The 18,382-nt window shown below is 42.5% G+C and overlaps 1 protein-coding gene across 4 annotated transcripts in view; it reads left to right on the top strand.

The window, feature by feature from the left end:
• The first annotated feature begins 1,013 nt into the window (after positions 1-1,013).
• Positions 1,014-18,382, top strand: part of TAOK3 (TAO kinase 3) — a 280,331-nt gene continuing 262,962 nt past the window's right edge. For 2 of the 4 annotated variants that reach the window (XM_075835361.1, XM_075835369.1), the window contains exon 1: positions 1,014-1,615. The gene's annotated coding sequence lies outside the window, so the exon portion shown is untranslated. Of the gene's footprint in view, positions 1,616-2,251; positions 2,269-18,382 lie in introns of those variants that run through there. The other 2 variants (XM_075835388.1, XM_075835378.1) reach the window with 2 other exon arrangements.

The following is an 18,382-nucleotide window of genomic DNA, read 5'->3' as shown; positions in this document are numbered from 1 at the left end:
TAATAAAAGTTACATTTTGAGGGGCTTTTCCTAACATTAGTAAATCCTACAAGTAAAGTATTTCTGCAGCCGCAAAGTTCTGCACAGGAATTGTAACCACGTGTGTGTTGCAGATTTTGTTTTCACCCATAGGAATACATTAATTTACTCTGTGAATTTTTCCGCAATGAAAACGACGCCACGTGTGACCGCATCCAAATACCGCCGTGTGAAAGTGGCAATGGTGGACACAATAGAGGGTGTATTTCTCCCAGTAATACGGTGCATAATATGGACTGCACCATATTGCAACCAAAACTATTCTGTATTGGGTACCATATTCTCCCTACAGGATAGGGGCAGGAATATGGCATCCGACTCCACATAAGAGCTGCATAAAGCACCATATAATAACGCCGCGTTTAGTCACGTGCATGAGGCCTTACTCTGAGCCTCTGATGTAGTTGCTGCTTTTTCTTCCTGTGTAGACACATCTTGACACAGCCTAGTAATGAGTCACTTACAGGATGATGCATTTTTTATGAACTGGCTATTACTAAGAGTGTGCTGTTTCACCATTTCACAGGGAGGGGGCAGCAGAGCAGATGGGCCGACTTGTCAGGAGTAGAAATCAGGACGATTCTGCCTTTATTGCATGACCCAATTTCTCATCAGCCGCCCCCACACCTTCAGCGTCTCTATAATTACAAGTATCGCATGGGCTCGTCCGCAGCACACGAAACAAGTTACGATCAGGGGAGATGGCACAGTGTGCGGAGTAGTCTACAGGCTGACTAGAACAACAATACTGCCGGCTGTACTGTATATTGCGCGCCTACGTACTTAGCAGACATTTCATTGCAAAACACGACCAGTTTACTCCAGCCCTCATCGGGTTAACAAATAACCAATGAGCTAAAAATAGCGTAGACTTCAGAATGTCACTGAAAGGGGAGGAGCCCGCGGTCTCACGTGGTCTCCAAAAATGTAATAACATAAGAAACACGCACTTCCCTATTCCTTACGACTAGATCAATCGAACGCACAGCCATAGATTTTATTGCGATTGACCAGCGAGTGGCTTTTCTGCGCTCGGCTTTTTCTGCCTTGGGAGACTGCTCTCTTAGCGCTGGAGGTTCCATTTTTTTTTTTCTTTATCAGTAAACTCTCCCTGAGGAGGGATGGGGTCCGTGAGGGGTCAGAAAGGTGTTCAGGAGTCGTGCGCGGAGCACTGACAGAAGTGAAAGACACCGAAAGCTCCTATAAGCTAGAGACGAGAGGAAAAGTGCCTCATGTGGGAGCCTGCCCCCTACTCCGTGTGACAGGAGTCCCTCCCTTGCCCCGCATGCATTGCCGAGGACACCCCCCTAGCATCCTGCCAGCACTTTCTTCGAGAGGAGTCAACGTCGTCCCCACACGACTCTCCCCAACTCGCTTTGACAGGTGTCTCCCGCCCAGCACTTTTTCTGACAGGAGTCCTCCCCTTCCCCCTGGCCGGCAGTCACTGACAGGGCTGGAGTTCTGAGAAGCCGGGACCTCCGCCCTCGTCTTTCAGCTGGGACTGGCCAGAGTTTCTTTCGGAGTTGCGCTCATTTGTGCTGCTCTTATAAGCGTCCATTTCTTCCGCGGGACTCAGGTAAGACTTGTTCGTATGCGCGGCTCCGCTTGCTGCGTATTACTCTCCTGTCCTGTGTGAGTCAGCCACACGGGGACCTGCAGGTGACGGTCTCCTCGTACGTTGTGGAAGCAAATACGTAGTTTCTGGCGAGCTGTGCTGGGCATAGTGGTCCCCGCGGCGTTTAACCCTTTGATTTCTGCCATCAGCCTGTCTTACTCATCTCTGCATCACAGTGTGAGGGTGGCTCATAGTCATGGGATTGGAAGTGAGGAATTTACCAATTATAGACTGAATGAGTCACTCAGGTGCCATCCATTCTGCGCTGCCAGCCTTCACACTGTAGGTAATGCGGGCTCCTGGATGCTATATATACTGTACTATGTGCGCCGTATATATACTGTACTAGGTGTCGCGGCCACGTAGGGCACCCCGTTCTCGGGAGCTTGTGGGGTTTTTGCAGTTCTGTTTGTACACAAGTGGATGACTGCATGTGTGTTTTGTTCTTTGATGATGGAGGCTCCTCGTATACATAATGATACTGGTGTCCAAAGATGACTTCATCTCTTTCAAGAGTTCTCTGTAGGAGACTGACTCCCATTAGAATCCGCCTCCGAGCACGCAGTGTGTACAGGAACATGGTTGTATCTCCTATGTTATGTGACCCGCTCAGGGTGAGTAGTATTTATAGCTTTTATTCAGAGCCTTGTTTCGTGTTTTAGATTTGTCGTGTAAGGATGTGCCGTTGAATGTTATCTATTGTTCACTGCTATCAGCCATTTCAATTGACTTACTGACAGGAAGTCGAGTTACCCCTATGATCGCTGCTTTATCTGAGATCTATCCAGGTCTGAGAATCTAAACCTTTATATATTGGGTAAGATATATTAAACGTGGAGTAGTTGCCCATAACAACCAATCCTATTCCACCTCTCATTTTCCAAAGGGCCACTGGAACATGAAAGCAGCAACCTGATTGGTTGCCTCGGGCAACTACTCCACTTTTCCTTTGCACCAGTTATGATAAATCTTCCCCATTGTGTGTAAACAATATCAGTGGCTGTTAATTTTTTTGACTTTTAAATTGTGGCATGTGGCCTATCAGTAGGTGGTACAGCCAGTAATAAAGCACACGGTCCCTAAGGCCTTATTTACACGAGCGTAGTTAACGTCCGTGATACGCGCATGAAAATCACGCGCGTCGCACGGACCTATGTAACTCAATGGGGCCGTTCAGACAGTCTGTGATTTTCACGCATCGTGTGTCTGCGTAAAACTCACGACATATCCTATACGTGAGCGTTTTTCGCGCATCACACCCATTGAAGTCAATGGGTGAGTGAAAATCGCACACGGACGCACTTCCGTGTGCTGCGCGTGATTCGCGTAACAGTTCAAGAAATGAATGCAAAAATGAAAGCACCTCCATTTCTGTTTCTAAACATAAAAAGTGTCCTAACGATGCCATATGTGCGAAAATCACGCAGCATACGAGGATGTCACACGGAACTGCAACGTGTTCGTGTGAAATTCGCCTAAGTGAGCCCCCTCAGCCAGTGGCTGGCATGTGAGACTTCTTGGTACCAAAGAGGGCATTATTGCATATGTTACTGTAATGATGCAGAATATTCTGAAACTGGAGGAGCATGGCCGCTATCTGTGTACAGTGCCAGTTCTTTTTCTGGCCAGAGACTGCTTCTCTTTTTGTTTGTCGTGTTTGTATTGTATAGATTTCATGACACAGAATTCTCTAAGTGTGTGTGTGTATATGTGTATATATATATATATATATATGGAACACCATGGCGAGGACTTGGCAATGCCTGTGAAGACGCTCATAAAAATGCATTTTGTCAACGTGTGAAACAAAGTTGAATTGTTTTTCACATAGTAACCGAAATCACACATATGAATGTGTTAATTTGAATTGGTGGCTGAAAATAGTAGCGGTGATTTAACCATACTTTACTGCTAGCAGCTGCCTTTCCAAGTCTTCATAATATATATATATATATATATATATATATATATTTTATTTATTTATTTTTATTTTTTTTCATCCAACTTTTAAAAAAATAAAAATATAATCATACAAAGCAAATTTTCTTTTGTAGCCCTAATACTGTAGTAAATGTCTTCAGAAGTTTAGTATTCTGTGAATTCATGGTGAGGCACAAGAGGTGCAGCTTGAATATCCTGGGACCCCAATATCTTACTATCAATAGTCACAATGTGCAGAATCTACATTCACTGTAATAATAAAGTACCGTATACGTTTTGTGTAGGCATTGGCTTTATCTACTCTTAATCTAGGGCTACAAGGTGTCAAGAAGTCCCGCAAATCAGGGTTGTAAAGCATTGTCAGGTGCTCCCTATGAGCGGGTACAGTTGCAAGTTGCAGCACTTCACAATACCAGGGAGCCTAACTTTATGTTGCACTGGAGGGGCACAGCTGCAGTTTTAAATTTTGCAACTGTTTATTTTATTTGCTAAAAAAAAAAGTCAACCGTTTTGTGTATACAGCTCCTATGCAGACACTGTCTTCATGCTTTATAGCATAACCCTTATGATCCTGTGGTCATGTGTAATTCCACTGCCACTCTTCTTGCTAATCTACTGTCATATTTCTAAGGTACAGTCAATAGATCTCAATCTCTCATCACAACAATTATAACCTGGTCATAGCGTCCATGCAAACCTCCCAATTCTGTGGATCGCTGCATTATACATTACAATAAGCAACTGTTCAGGTTATATTTTTTGCTTAATCTGTGTTGGAGGCACGTTTATCAAGAGTATCATAAGAACCACACTTACACCATATTGTCCATGTGAAGGTTTGTTTTTTGTTTTTAAATGTTTTTTTATTAACCCCTTCCCGACATTTGACGTACATGTACGTCATGGAAAGTACGGACTTCCCGCATCTTGCCGTACATGTACGTCAAACGTTTGGCACCGGCTCAGAAGCTGAGCCGGTCCCATCATCACCGGATCTCAGCTGTATCTTACAGCTGACATCCGACTGTAACGGCGGGGACCGAAATTAGCTTCGATCCCCGCCATTAACCCCTTAAGTGCAGCGCTCAAACGCGATCGCTGCACTTAAGGTGTTTGCAGCTCATCGGAACCCCAGTAATGAAATTGCCGGGGTTCCGGTGGCTGCAATGGCAACCGGAGGCCTAATACTGGCCTCCCGGTCTGCCTAGCACCGAAGCCGGTCAAGATCCGCCCGGCGGCGGAGCCTGATCGGCTTCCGTAGCTGCCGGCAAGATGGCGCCGGGTCAGGAGCTGATCCGGCGTCATCAGCGGTGGAAGTCAGCTGTACTGTACAGCTGACATCCACCTGTAACGGCAGGAACCGGAGCTAGCTCCGATCCCTGCCATTAACCCCTTCGATGCAGCAATCGAAAGCGATTGCTGCATCGTAGCGGTTACAAGCAGATCGCCAGCCCTGACAGGCAATCGGGACTGGCGACTGCTGTTATGGCAACAGGAGACACAATGGTCTCCTGCTCTGCCATTACGGAAGCCGATTTAGGCCCCGCCGGGAGGCGAAGCCTAAACGGCTTGCTGTCAGTGAATGACTGACAGATCTAATACATTGCACTACATAGGTAGTGCAATGTATTAGAAAAAAAAAAATCTGACCGTTGGACCTTCAAGTCCCCTAGTGGGACTTGAGAAAAAGTATAAAAAAGTGTAAAAAAAAGCGCAAAAAATAAAAGTTTGAAAACAATAAAAGTTTCAAGTAATCAAATAACACACAATCCCCCTTTTACTCTTATCAAGTCCTTTATTATTGAAAAATAATAATAAACCATATGTATTTGGTATCGCCACGACCGTAACGACCGGAGGTATCAAAATATTATATTATTTATTGCACGCGGTGAACAGCGTAAAAAAAACCCGTAAAAAACGTTACCAGAGTTTCTGTTTTTTAGTCACTTTGCCCTACAAATATTACAATAAAAAGTGATCAAAAAGTCGCACGTATCCAAAAATGGTACCTATAAAAACTATAGCTCGTCCCGCAAAAAACAAGCCCTCATACAACTCCGTCGACAAAAAAATTAAAACGTTATGGTTCTCACAACTTGGCGACAGAAAAAATACATTCTTTTTACAAAAGTAATTTTATTGTGCAAAAAGTTGTAAAACATAAAAAAGTTCTATAAATGAGGTATCGCCGGAATCGTACTGACCCGCAGAATAAAGGTAACATGTAGTTTATAATGCGTGGTGAACTCTGTATAAAAAAAAACCAAAAAAAGCTGTGCCAGAATTGCGTTTTTTGGTTTACCTGGCATCCCAAAAAATAGGATAAAAGGTGATCAAAAAGTCACATGTACCCCAAAATGGTACCAATAATAACTACAGCTCGTCCCGCAACAAACCAGCCCTCATACCGCTACGTCTATGAAAAATAAAATTAGTTATGGCTCCAATAAGTCAGGAAATAAAAAAATATGCAGTTGTGCCCGAGGAGAACATTTCTTCTGTTTCAAGAGGCGATTTATCAAGGACCTAAAATTAGGGAACCAGGAAGGGAGGGCCCAATCATATCCGCTGGAAGCGACGGTGCCCGTATTATACCAGGATAATACTTTCCCAGCAAAATTCCCCAAACTACAAAGGCGCGGAGTGTGGACCAAAAGGGGGATAAGAAATGACACCATTTATCAGTGCGACACCGGCCTGTGCAGAAAGGATTGCTTCACAGCGTAACACACATCTATGGATTATTTTTATTTTTTTATACCACCTGACTATGCCCCTTATATACTCCGCCCCGCTTACATGTACCCCCACATTATAAAACACCAGCAATACTCAAACAAATATAGTACCAAGCAAAATCCGCTCTCCAAAAGCCAAATGGTGCTCCCTCGGCCCTGAACCCTACAGCGTGCCCAAACAGCAGTTTCCTTCAACATATATGGCACCGTCATACCCGTGAGAACCCTTTTAACAATTTTTGTGGTGTGTGTCTCCAGCGTCATAAGCTGGGCATGACATATTTGCCACTGAATGGCATATCTAGGGAAAAATATAAATTTTTAATTTGCACCATCCGCAGCGCATTCATTTATGGAAAAGACCTGTGGGGTGAAAATGCTCACTACACCCCTTAATAAATGCCTTGAGGGGTGCAGTTCCATAATGGGGTCACTTATCAGGGGTTTCTTTTTATTATTTCACATCTGAGCCTCTGCAGTTGTGAACCAATACTTTGTAAATCGCCAAATTAGGCCTCCACTCCGCATGGTACTCTTCACTTCTGAGCCCTGTCATATGTCCAGACAAAAGATTAGGGCCACATGTAGGGTGTTTCTAAAACCGGGAAACACCGCATAATAATTAGAGAGCTGTCTTGTTATGGTGGCACAAGCCGGGCACCACATATTGGCATATCTATGGAAAAAAATCCCATTTTCACTCTGCAACATTGAGCGCACACTAATTTCTACAAAACACCTGCAGGGTTAAAATGCTTACTACACCCCTTGGTAAATGCATTGAGGGGTGTAGTTTACAAAATGGGGTCACTTCTGGGGGGTTTCCACTGTTTTGGGCCCACAGGTGCCCAGAAACCAATCCAGCAACATCTGCACTCCAAATGGCGGTCCTTCCCTTCTGAGCCCTGCCGTTTGCCCAAACAGCAGTTTATGACCACATATGGGGTATTGCCGTACTCGGGAGAAATAGCTTTACAAATGTTGGGTTCTTTTTTTCCTTTATTTGTTGAGAAAATGAAAAAATTTGCGCTAAAGCTACGTCTTATTGAAGAAAAAGGACTGTTTTTATTTTCACTGCCTAATTCTAATAAATTCTATGAAACATCTGTGGGGTCAAAATGCTCACTACACCCCTAGATGCATTCTTCAAGAGGTGTAGTTTCCTAAATGGAGTCCCTTTTTGGGCGTTTTCATTGTTTTGTCCCCTCAGGGGCTTTGCAAATGTGACCTGGCCTCCGCAAATCATTCCTGCTAAATGTGATCTCAAAAAGTCAAATAGTGCTCTTTCCCTTCTAAGCCCTGCCGTGTGTCCAAACAGCCGTTTATTACCACATGTGGGGTATTGTTTTACTCGGGAGAAATTGCTTTACAAATTTTGTGGTGCTTTTTCTCCTTTAGTCCTTCTGGAAATGAGAAAAAATTAGCTAAACCTACATTTTCTTTGAAAAAATGTAGATTATTATTTTCAGGGCCTACTTCCAATAATTTCTGCAAAAAAACTGTGGTGTCAAATCGCTCACCATACCCCTAGATAATTTCCTCAATGGGTGTTGTTTCCAAAATGGGGTCACTTGTGGGGGGTTTCCACTGTTTTGTCCCCTCAGGGGCTTTGTAAATGTAACATGGCCTCCGCAAACCATTCCTGCTAAATTTGAGTTCCAAAAGCCAAATGGCGCTCTTTCCCTTCTCAGCCTCGCCGTGTGTCCAAACAGCCGTTTATTACCACATGTGGGGTACTGTTTTACTCGGGAGAAATTTCTTTACAAATTTTATGGTGATTTTTCTCCTTTAGTCCTTGTGGAAATGAAAAAAAATTAGCTAAACCTACATTTTATTTGAAAAAATGTAGATTTTCATTTTCACAGCCTACTTGCAAAAATTTCTGCAAAAAACCTGTGGGGTCAAAATGCTCACTATACCCCTAGATAATTTCCTCAAGGGGTATAGTTTCCAAAATGGGGTCACTTGTTTGGGGTTTTCACTGTTTTGTCCCCTCAGGGGCTTTGTAAATGTGACATGGCCTCCGCAAACCATTCCTGCTAAATGTGAACTCCAAAAGCCAAATGGCGCTCTTTCCCTTCTCAGCCACGCCGTGTCTCCAAACAACCGTTTATTACCACATGTGAGGTATTGTTTTACTCGGGAGAAATTGCTTTACAAATTTTGCGGTGCTTTTTCTCCTTTAGTCCTTGTGGAAATGAGAAAAAAAATCGCTAAACCTACATTTTCTTTGAAGAAATGTTGATTTTAATTTTCACGGCCTACTTCCAATAATTTCTGTAAAAAACCTGTGCGGTGAAAATGCTCACTACACCCCTAGATAATTTCCTTGAGGTGTCTAGTTTCCCAGATGGGGTCACTTTTGGGGGATTTTGACTGTTTTGGCACCGCAAGAGCCCTTCAAACCTGACATGGTGCCTAAAATATATTCTAACAAAAATAAGGCCCCAAAATCCACTAGGTGCTCCTTTGCTTCTGAGGCCGGTGTTTCAGTCCAGTAGCACGCTACGGCCACATGTGGGATATTTCCTAAAACTGCAAAAACTGGGCAACAAATATTGAGTTGCATTTCTCTGGTAAAACCTTCTGTGTTATAAAAAAAATTGTATTAAAAATGTATTTCTGCAGAAAAATATGAAATTTGTAAATTTCACCTCTACTTTGCTTTAATTCCTGTGAAATGTTTAAAGGGTTAAGACATTTTCTAAATGCTGTTTTGAATACTTTGAGGGGTGAAGTTTTTAAAATGGGGTGACTTTTTTGGGGTTTCTAATATATAAGGCCCTCAAAGCCACTTCACAACTGAACTGGCCCCTGTAAAAATAGCCTTTTGAAATTTTCTTGAAAATGTGAGAAATTGCTGCTAAAGTTCTAAGCCTTGTGAGGTCATAGAAAAATAAAAGGATGTTCAAAAAACGATGCCAATCTAAAGTAGACATATGGGGGATGTTAATTAGCAACAATTTTGTGTATTATAACTGCCTGTCTTACAAGCAGATACATTTAAATTGAGAAAAATGCTAATTTTTGCAATTTTTCGCTAAATTTTGGTGTTTTTCACAATTAAATACTGAACATATCGAGCAAATTTTGCCAGTAACATAAAGTCCAATGTGTCACGAGAAAACAATCTCAGAATCGCTTGGATAGGTGAAAGCATTCCGGAGTTATTACCACATAAAGTGACACATGTCAGATTTGAAAAATGAGGCTCTGTCAGGAAGGTCAAAAGTGGCTAAAGAGGGAAGGGGTTAAACTCACAATGGTTTTACATTTCTCTAATAGAAAACCAATGACACAAGAAAAAAAAAAAACGAAGGCTCATAGGGGTGTCATGGCAAGTGGCTTACCACATGGCGTATCATAAGATCTGGATTGTTCGTCACATATAAGATAAGTTAGGGAGTCGGACCATGATGGTGATCCCTCTGAAGAAAGAGGTAGTTAAGACCCCTGGCGAGAAGATGAATTCTCATCTATATGAATTATTAGGGCCGAAAATCCCCAACTATGGTAACGGATTTCCCAGGAGTACATGTTAGCATCTGGCGAAGCGTAAGGACTCTGTCCAACTGGTAGTAAATCCTGAGAAGAGGTATAGACCTCTCGGAGTTTAACATTAACCAATTTAAAGAAGTTCAGGGGAGGAAGTACTCCACTGACAGGCGCATTTAAGGTCGCCCCTCAACTCTTGTAGCGGCTTGGAATTGTGGGATTTTGGACTCTGCAAGGGAGCATAGCTATAAAGCCTTCCCATGTGGCAAAGAACCTCTCAACTCGTGATTCTTTCAGAATGGCGATCTCCACCAAAACCGTCCATGAAAGGACAATTTCTTTAAGACTAATTTATGGGGGGAGGTTCAGGTCTTTGAGGATAGATTTCATTCCTTCCACGGAGACCAGATGTAAAAGTTTTCTGGAACTGCTGTCTCATTTGTGTTTATTTGCATCCACCCGGCCAAAGATGCCCTATTGTATAAAGTTGGTCAAATGAGTTTGTGTGAATCGTTTGCTGATCCAAAATTCCGGGATTATCCCACAAGCAGTAACCATGTTTTTTTGCTTTTGAGGTCCCACATTTAAAACCGGCATTAGTTGGGTAAATTCCCATTTTTTTTAATTTCTAGTTGGTGAAATGTAGGATTTATGAAAGCTCCTCATGGTCATTTCCCCGTAACTTGCTGAGGGAAGGGGTTTCTAGGAAGCATTCCAGTAGTTTTCGTAGCTCCGATATATCTAGGTCGGGGAGAGTCACTGTTATGGAATCACCAGTTGAGAAATTCCCAGGGTGAAAGTTTATGGAATTGCTAGGTGAGTGATTTCCCCAAGGGCTGCTGGAGACTTCAGGAATGAGCGTGCAAATAAATTTGCAACCCCAAATCTGTAACCACTCTGATCAACAGAATCGAAGGCTACACTCTGGTTCTTGCCAGAGCCCACCGCAAGGCAGGTTGGACTTTGCAGCATAGAACCCTGGTTGTTTTAACAGAGTTTGGTGTTGGATAAGAGGTGCAATGCAGGCAATACCAGAGCAGATACGACAGCTAAATGAAAACCAGAAAATCACAAAGCTAGAGAATATCCGGAATTGCAGAGGTGAAAACCAGCCGGGAGCAGACTGTCCAAATCAGAAAGCAAAGGGTAAATCCAGAGACAAGCAGAGGTCCAGTTCCAGAAGTCCAAATAGTCAAAGGTACAGGGTATAATCAGAAGCTTGATCAAACACATGCAAACAAGGTGAATTGCAAGCAAAGAAGACAGAACTAACCCATGTTTAAATACTCCACCTTTCAATCTGATAGGATGAAAGACAGAAGTTTGAGAGGCTCTGCAACTAAAACCAGAGTCGCCCGGAAGCTAGACTAGTAGTCCTGGTAATCTTAAAGGGACGGACGTTTCCTAAAACAATCTCTATCATGGAGGCTTGTGGTGGTTGATGTGAAATCAATTAAAGTATGATGATACCTATAACAACCTGAGATTTGACTTCTAGTAGTGGTGTAAAGATTGAGAGTGGTGTGAAAGGTCTAGTTTCCGATTCCAGCAGAGTGCGTAGACGTTTCTGAACGTAGCTGCTTGCCTGCTGATAGGATGCCACTCCTATAGCATATTTTAAATATAACATCCGGACGACCCTCCTGAATGTGATGCAAAGCTTTTCGGAGCGAATACCTGCATAGTACAGTGTGCGATGAAACAAACCTCTTTTTTTTTTTCTCTCAGGTTCCTACAGAAAAAGTCCCCCTACATAAAATTTGAGGTATTTACAGGCTCCTACTTTACCTCTAGAGTGCTACGCGAGTAATGTGTAATATGGTCAATAGACACCGCTCCATCCATGAGCAGCATATTCAGAGATACGGACAGAATCCCAGGAGAGCCCCTCCAAAAGCAAATCTTTTTACATTTATTTGAAGATTCAAGTCTTCTCCTTTTTTACAAAGAATTGATAACCCTTTTTGTAATAGATTTAACCGATTATCTGATAAGAGTAGTTTCTTGGGATATTTTTAGGTACATGTGAAATAGCAACTTTCTTCTTACTGAATGTGTAAGGTCCTACTGCTTGCATTGTCCCACATCTTATACGCTTTACATTTCAAAGGTTTGTGAAATGGGGAGAATTGCACTTTGCTTAGTTTTTGTTTGCTACCATATAGTCGATAGTGTGTGCCCTGGTTGACAGTCGGTGAGAGGGCCGGCATCGGTGGTTTTTCATAGGGTGTACACATTTCCTCCCATCAATAACTTCTTCTGCATCCCTTCTAAGATCGCACTATATACCCTCCCCTCTTGAATACATTTGCAACACATTTGTGTTCTAGTGTTGTGAATGTTTTATTACACTGTGGTATTTATTGCTTTTATCTTAACAAGTCTATCGGTGTCATTACATTCCTGTCATTTAGTGTCATTTTTTTTTTTTATTGCTATTTTTCATATCAGACTTTTTGATTTTTTATTTTTCTTGTCCACTTGCTTCCTTGTACGGTTTTCGTCATGGCCGTGCCCATAGTATAGTCACTGAGAAGTAACTTTCTGTTCAGTAAAAAGAGGAAAGAAAGTAACATGCAGGAAGTTGACTGAAGTGGAGGAAACGGAACATCAAAGTAACGTTGTAGTGAAACTGCAGGCTGGCTGACCTCTCGCTGCAGAGTCTTGAGGGAAGACCCTGCAGCTGCTTCAGGCCAGAAATAAAAGGAACATGAAGTTAGGTGTGGCTGTCCTGGATTCATAGCACTTCTTCCTTTCTGGTATGTGCGGTATGGTAAGACATTGCCTGGCAGAACAGGCCTGCAGATCCTGATAAGATTGGACTATGTTCTATGTATTAGTCAGCCTTTTCTGCTTGTAAATGGAATTGTATACATACTAGGTAATCTACCTGCTACAATTCTGTTGTCCCATAATTTCTCTGCTTTTACAAGGTAACACATGATAGTTTACATTGTCTTTAGTTACTTTTCTAATGTATGTGCGACTATTACTTCTGAGAAAAGGAGGTCGCATTTACAGCCGCTTTACTTTTCTGGGTGTGTCAAATACAATCTGCTGATATGTACAACAAATATTTTCCACCTTATCTGCATGATTTTTTTTCTATTTTATTATATTGTAATTTATTGTTAGCTGCTTTTCGCTTTTGACAAGCTTTATAGTAATGACTAGTCTGTCATTATAGTAGTATGCTGTAAACTTGTGTACACTAAGGACATGGATACTCTCGTCTTTAAATACATTGGCAATTGGGGTCCATTCAGACATTGTGGTTAAAACTGCATTCGTTTTTTTTGTTTTTTTAATGCGGTTACACTTTTTACCACATCGAAAAATGCATCAAATCTCAGTAAAAATGCATGCGGTTTTTTATGCTGTTCTAACTGCACCTTATTTGCAATGTGTGACTGGACCCTTAGACCAAATATTCTAGTGTCTTGCATAATGTCTGCTCTCTTGTAAGCTCCAGTCGCTTAGAGCTATAATAAAATAAACGTTGAGCATTTCCCCAGAAAATAAAATCTCAATTCATAGGCCCACATTTATTAATAACGTTAAGGGTATGTTCACACGGCAGCCTCCGTTATGGCTGAAATTACGGAGCTGTTTTCAGGAGAAAACGGCTCCGGCATTTCAGCCGTAATGGCAAGTGCAGGCGTTTTTCGCTGCGTCCATTACGGATGTAATTGGAGCTTTTTTTCGATTGTGTCCATGGAAAACTGCTCCAATTACGTCTCAAGAAGTGACAGGCACTTCTTTGACGCGGGCGTCTTTTTTACGCGCTGTCTTTTGACAGCAGCGCGTAAAAAAAAAATGACCGTCAGCACAGAACATCGTAAAGCCCATTCAAATGAATGGGCAGATGTTTGCCAACGCTTTAGTGCCGTATTTTCGGACGTAATTCGAGGTTAAAATGCCCGAATTACATCCGTAAATAGGGTGTGTGAACCCAGCCTCATACTCCATCCAGTGCATATTTTCCTTTTTTATTTTTTAGCAACGATATACTCCAGTATAGTGTGTGTCGTATTTTTTTGACCATAAGACGCACCTGACCATAAGACGCACCTGACCATAAGACGCACCCAGGTTTCAGACCACCGCAAATGGGGAAAAAAAAGAATTCGTTAATAAAATTTGTTCTGTTTCACTACATTCTGAGAGCCATAACTTTTTTTAAAAATATTTTATTTTTCATTACACATTTTATTAGTTCTCCTAGGGGACTTTGAACTCGCTGAGCTACGCTGTTTCCGTAACTCCCATAGTAGTGAATGGCAGTTACGGAAGCAGCGTAGTATGCGAGCTACACTGTTTCCGTAACTACTATTCAGTTCTATGGGAGTTACGGAAACAGAGTAGCTCAGTGAGTTACGTGGTTTCCGTAACTCCACATGTGGCCAGGAGAGCAGAGAAAGCTAGAAGAGGTGGGACACACATCTACCTGACATTTATGACCTATCCTGTGGATGTCATAAATGTCCTTCATGGAAAAACCCCTATAAATGCCACGGTCGCTATTTAACGCTGCATTTAACTAGTTAAAGGGGTTTGCTATAAAACACATGTATCCCCTATCCACAGGAAGGGGATACATGTGTGACCGCTGGGGGTCCGACCGCTAGGACCCCCAGCGATAAGGCGAACAGGGGACCGAAAGTCACCCACAGCGCTACATGATAATCTTGGAATTCCGGGTTCTGTGTCCGGCTTATTTGTTCGGCAGCTCCATAGAAATCCATGGAGATCCACTCACGCATGTGCAGAAGAATCCCATTCTGCTCTAGGAAGCTGCCGGACACAGAACACAAGTCAAAGCTTCTCATGTAGCGCTCTTGGTGACTTTCGGTCCCGTTCTCCTTATCGCTGGGGGTCGGACTACCAGCGATCACACGTGTATCCCCTATTCTGTGGATAGGGCATACATGTGTTTTATGGCACAACCCCTTTAAATGCCCAGGAGCAGCGAAATTGCTCTCTCTCTGGCTGTTAGAGCAGCGTGTCAGCTGTAAAACACAGCTGACACCTGCAGTGTATCGATCGGGCTCAGCGCCATACATCAACCCCCCCCCCCCCCCGCCGCTCCATGATGCGCCAGCACGTCATGGGTCGGCAAGGAGTTAAGTAATGAAGAGGTCAGGGGCCCTGACTCTGCCGGGTCCCTTGACCACGGAGTATAAATCGCAGGGACTTTTTAACCAGATTTATTCTTCCTAAAAACTGCATCTTATAGTCTGAAAAATATGGTGTGTGTGTATGTATGTATGTATATATATATATATATATGTATATATATATATTACAGTGCCCACCAAAAGTTCTGGAACACCCTCATAACTTTAATTTGATGGGATTTAATGGGGGTCATAAAATCTACCAGTTAACGCCAAAAAAAACGACCCCAATCCCTTTGGGGGCAGTGTGGTGGGCGGGGGGCAGCAAAATCTTAGATGGCACGGGTGGTCGAGTGGGGGCTCATTTGAAAGCTCTTTTTTTTCAATACAAAAACGATGCTGCAAATGATTTTGCGATAGGATTTTTTTTCGCTGAGATATTTAACGTTAAAGTTATCATCTTCATTATCCGGTACCACCGGTGTTAGCATTACCCAAAACGTACCACACAGGTAAAATCCTGAATGTGTGTGGGCGCGTGTGCGAGCTTGGGAATGTCACATCAAGGTGACTTTAAATTACGTATTATTACAATTGGCCTCGGCTATACAAAATGGACCTTGTCTACGATTGTAACATGATTTCATGTATACACATTTCGGCAGTCGCTTGTGGATTTCAGAGGGCGCTAATTCGAAGAGTAATTTTCAGTTTTGTTACATTTCTATTGTCCTATCACAAAATTTCATTTGACCGAAATGGAAAGGATCATTTTATTGATAAGAGGGTATGGCGAAGAAAAAAAGAAGATCCTATCGAAGTAGCTTTATTCAATGCCACTTATCCTATCCGTGATCCAATTTCATTGTCAACTGTTAAAAGAACTGTTCATCGTTTCGAAATAACCGGTTCAATTAAAGACGCACCAAGATCTGGAAGACCCAAACATGGTAGTAATGATGAAAAAGCTTTAGATGTTCTGCTCACTGTACATGATAATCCTCATACATCTGCCTCGAGTGGAGCACAACAAAATAATATCAGCGCCACATCAGTCCGTCCAATTTTGAAGAGGCATCATTATTATCCATCATATACGTGTAGTTCAGGAGCTATCCGAAGATGATTATGACAGAAGAGTGGAATTTTGCGATACAATGACACGATTTGATGATATATATATATATATATATATATATCATTATATTCACACACGTCAAAATTTATTAAAACTTCTGTTGGCTGCAGCATCTTATCAGCGCTTTCCGTATGAGTTTGCGGTCTCCCCAGTCACTGCTGTGCAGGTTTGGCCGTGTTACGTCTGTTTATTTGTGACTGCTGTGCGAGAAACAATGGCTGCCCCACATTTTCACAAAAGAGCAGCGTGTGGTGATTAGTTTTTTGTGGTCTGAGGGTGTATCTGGTGCCGATATTTAGCGGAGACTTTGTGCACTGTATGGAGAAAATGTTTTGTCGTGAAGAAGTGTGTATGAATGGATAGAGAAGTTCAAGGAAGGTCGCACAAGTGTCAGCCATGAAGTAGGATTCGGACGCCCATCCACGTCTGACTACAACATTGGGCGTGCACGTGAACTGATTCAATTAGATATAGTATCACCTCTTTGGTCCCCGGAAAGAAGTTCTACGAAGACTAAGATTCACGTCTAATGAAGAGGTGAAGACAGCAGTGCATTCGTGGCTCGCAGATCAGCCTAAAAATTTTTTTTACGTGGAAATACGAAAGCTTGTTGATAGTGGACAAAGTGTATTGAAAAGCAGAGCAATAATGTCGAAAATGATGTTTCTTTTCTGAAAGTTGATTAAAATTCAACAGCCAGAGTGGCGATCATTTTTGACACGTTCCTAGTGTTTTATCGTGTCACTATTGGGCATGAAGAGGTTGCTGCCAGCTGGGCTGTTAGTTGGTTATTTCGCTAGAAAGAAAGTCACTAGGCAGGGAGAGGTGGTTCCTACCTCCACTTAAACACTGCTCACATCTTCCCTGAATTTGGGACCGCGTTCACCTCTCCTGCACCTCTGGGTAAAGCTGAGGTGTAAAATTGCCTCCATGAGCTCCCCAGCCGTGCGTCACCTCCACTAGTGGGAATCCTACTGCTGCATGCAAATAGACTATATAGGTAAATCTTGGCTCAAATGACCACAATGAATATTATTAACTGAGTATTTTTCAGGCTGGAGCAGGCAAAAAGTCATGTGAAATCCAAACACCTAGAAATAAAACAAAAGTAAATCAAGTTTTTCACCACTCGAACAGCACTGAGAAACCAGTCCAACCTGTAGTCTTATAGACGGTTCTGCTCAGTCCACAAGCAATAGACAATCCACAATCCAGAGAAGGTGTATGCAGTTGTTATGATCCTTGTAGTCACATGGAGCTCTAAACCGTGTCCGATGCTCAGACTCCAGGCAGGATAAATCCTATGACTCCAATAAAGAAAAGGAGAAATAGTGCAACACCCTCTGTTTTTTTTTTTGTTTTTTTTTGCAATATGCAAGATTTATTCCATACTTACAGGAAAATATAAGAATACAAACATTGGTGATTCAAATCAAATCAATAGCCGCACGTCAAACAAACTCGCCCGACCCTGGGTTTCGCCCTTCCAGCTTCCTCTCTAAGAAGTTATCTGCTATTAACAAAAAATCCCTATGCCATTCCTGCTCAGAAAAAATTATGAGGGTTGAAGTACTGTCATTTATGGCATAGATTAAGGGGGATAGTCACGCTGGAGATTCAACCTTCTTTGGCCTCTTTCTCTCAGGCAGATTTCCCCACTCAACCCCTTCCCACACCTAAGAAAAGGAAATTGTGGCAGAAGAGAATTCTGGGTCTGAAGGGGGTAGTTGCCTTCCCTCTATATCGGGTGATATCCTTGAGGAAGGGGAACTACTGGTACCACCTTCTTCCCAAAAAGAAAAGTATTATTTTTCAAGTGAAAATTCGCAGGAACAACTTAGTGCAGTAAGAAGTACTATGGGGGTAGAAGAGATGCAAGAAACCCGTACGATCCAGGATGAGATGTTTGCTGGATTACGGGCAAAAAAGTAGCTATGCTTCCCTCTCCATGAAAATCTTCAGGGTCTTATTGAAGATGAATGGAAATTTCCCGAAAAACAATTGTCTCGGTCAGCAGAGATAAGAGATTTCCACTAGATGAAGACACATTAAAATGGATGGATGTCCCAAAAATGTACCGTATTTTTCGGACTATAAGACGCAGTTTTTAGCAAGAATAAATCTGGCTAAAAAGTCCCTGCCTCTTAAAGTCGGCAGTCAAGGGACCCCTGACAGCTCCTTACTTAACCCCTTCCCAACCCATGATGTGCTGTCACATCATGGGGAGGGGATGATGTGTGGAGTGGGCGATCACACTGTTCCTGGCCGTTTAGTTAAATGCCGTGGTCCATAGCGA

The sequence above is a fragment of the Rhinoderma darwinii genome, chromosome 1 (assembly GCF_050947455.1).
Source record: "Rhinoderma darwinii isolate aRhiDar2 chromosome 1, aRhiDar2.hap1, whole genome shotgun sequence".
Taxonomy (NCBI): Eukaryota; Metazoa; Chordata; class Amphibia; order Anura; family Rhinodermatidae; genus Rhinoderma; species Rhinoderma darwinii.
The sequence above is the reverse complement of the archived record's forward strand: the minus strand, read 5'-3'. Positions and strand labels throughout refer to the sequence as shown.